The sequence below is a fragment of the Podarcis tiliguerta genome, assembly GCF_965153285.1.
Source record: "Podarcis tiliguerta genome assembly, chromosome: 1".
Classification (NCBI taxonomy): Eukaryota; Metazoa; Chordata; class Lepidosauria; order Squamata; family Lacertidae; genus Podarcis; species Podarcis tiliguerta.
The window spans coordinates 27,339,740-27,342,281 of record NC_139534.1 but is presented as its reverse complement, the minus strand read 5'-3'; positions in this window follow the sequence as shown (position 1 = coordinate 27,342,281).

Here is a 2,542-nt window from a genome sequence, read left to right as displayed (position 1 = left end):
GTCAAAGTCAAAAACCTTTATTGCATTAGCAAACTGCCATAGCAAAATAAGACAATACAAAAAAGAAAAAAGACAAACTAGAGACAAGCAACCCAGCAAAATTCAGGTGTTTTGGCTGGCGTAGTGACATTTAAGTTACCCGAAGACAATAATGCAAAGATATAATAGCCAGCGCCCAAAAACTAGTATGCGGGTATATATAAAGCACAAAATGGCCCCAGAACAGACTCAGCATATTGAGTTAAAAGTAATAAAAAGATTAAAACAGGTCCAGGTCTAGGGCACGCTACCCTGTCAGAGTAGCCCTGAGTTTCAGAGCCTGCACTATGAATATTGCCACCCCACGTGAGATTTGGGGATTTGCGTCCACAAGAAGCGATTTCAAACAGTCTTCCTTAGATGTAATGGTGGACGGGATCAAAAGGAGGAGCTTAGATCTTATTGGCTCATAAATAGGGCAGTAGAAAAAGAAATGTATGAAGTCCTCTACTTCATTCATTGTGCATGGACATAGACGCTGGGTAATAGGGGTCTTAGAATAAATCCCCTGCAGGTAGGCCGTGGGTATAGAATGGAAGCGGGCCATAGTAAACGCTCTTCTCAAGTTGGGCTCCGTCAGGTCTATCAAGTAGTTGGCAAGTGATCTTACCACTTTCACTTTAGGGAGCCACATGGAGAGGCGAGCTGAGGTGGACTGTGCCCGGTCCATGGCCTCGTCTCTTGTAAGAATCCAGGCCCGGATTTTATGTTTGTCCCAAGAGGACAGCGAGTCAAGATTTGGGAGAGAGTAGCGTGCAGTAATAGTCACCATGGCCTTGGACCATTTATTGCTTTGAGAACACGTTAAAAAGGCTTGCCTGGCTAGTAGGGGACCTGGGGCATTGATTAATTTACAATAAAAGCTAATAATTCTAATGTGGGCTCTCGCAACAATGGAGGGGAGGCCCAGTTCTGTTCTTAACTGTGCTGCAACCGAGCCCTTGGGGAGACCCAGTATCTTCCGTGCAAAAGAGTTTTGTAGAATCTCCAGCCGTTGTAGTGTTTTTAAATTCCACCCCCAGATTTCAACCCCATACAATAACATCGGGAGGACTTTGCTGATAAATGCTTTTCTGATTGGTGGAACCAGCTGGCCGCCTTTTGCATAGTAGAATTTCTCCAAGGCTTTGATGGTTCTGCGGGCAGCCAGGATGGTTGTATTTAGGTGAGCTGACCAGCTAAGCCCATGCTGAAAAATGATACCCAAATACTTGAATGCTGAACAATGTTCAATAGAATGGCCCTCAAAATTCCAGAGTGACTTCCGAGTTTTCATGCCAAAAGTAAGAATTTTGGTTTTGGCGAAATTAATTTTAAGGGAGTTGGTATCACAATATGTCATGAGCCCTCTGAGCATGTTGTTTAAGCCCAGCTTGGTTAATGACAGTATCACCATGTCGTCCGCATAGAGTAATATGGGGATCTTGAGCTGTTGTAAGGAGGGGGCAGATTGATTTAGGGCCTTCGTAGTTGTGACGATGTCATTGATATAGAAATTGAATAGAAAAGGGGCCAAGAGGCAGCCCTGTTTGACCCCTTTATTCAGAGGGAAAGAATCAGAAAGAGCTCCCAGAGGGCCGAATTTTACTCTGGCCGATATGTCATTATGAATTTCCATAAGAAGGAGGAGGAGTCTCTTATCAATGCTGGTATGACTAAGCTTCTGCCATAGCCTATCTCTGGGAATGGAGTCAAAGGCGGAGGTCAGGTCCACAAAAGCCGCGTGTAGTTTGCAGTTGAACCTGTTTAGGTATTTATCAATCAGGGTAAGTAGAACAAGACATTGGCCAGATGTGCTGTGACCTTTGCGGAAGCCAGCCTGTTCCGGATGGAATAGCTTTGTTTCTTCTGCCCACTCAATTAATTTCTCTAGCAAGAATCTAGAGTAAACCTTGTATGATATGTCCAACAGGCTGATAGGTCGGTAGTTGCGCGGATCTTGTGGGTCCCCCTTTTTATGTATTGGGATAACTATGCTCTGTTTCCAGTTAGGTGGAATCTTAAGAGTAGCATTAATGGTGGTAAAGAGAGATGCTAAGATAGGGGCCCACCACGACTGGTTCGATAAGAATACCTCAGGTGGTATCATATCCTCCCCCGGGGATTTATCCCCTGATAGCATGCTAATTAGTTGAATACATCTCTCTGGGGAGACTGGCTCCCAGGTGGGCAAGGCAGATGCTGGAAGGGTGGTGACTACATTTACGTCAGAATCTGAGGTGGAATACAGCTGAGCAAAGTGAGAGTGCCAGCTGGCTGCTGTGATGTTATTAACAATGAATGAGGGGGGTCTTAGACCTGCATTAATTAAATTCCAAAATTTCTTGTCGTCACGGGTTTTAATAATAATAATAATAAATAATAATAAATACCAATATGTATGTATGTCAAATACAACGTGCCCCTAACAATGTGTGCGGCATGCGTTTGTCTACCACCCCTAAGCGCTCCCTGGATCGCAAAGCAGTGCGGCCGAAGTACAATGACGCGGCGCGCCAGCGCT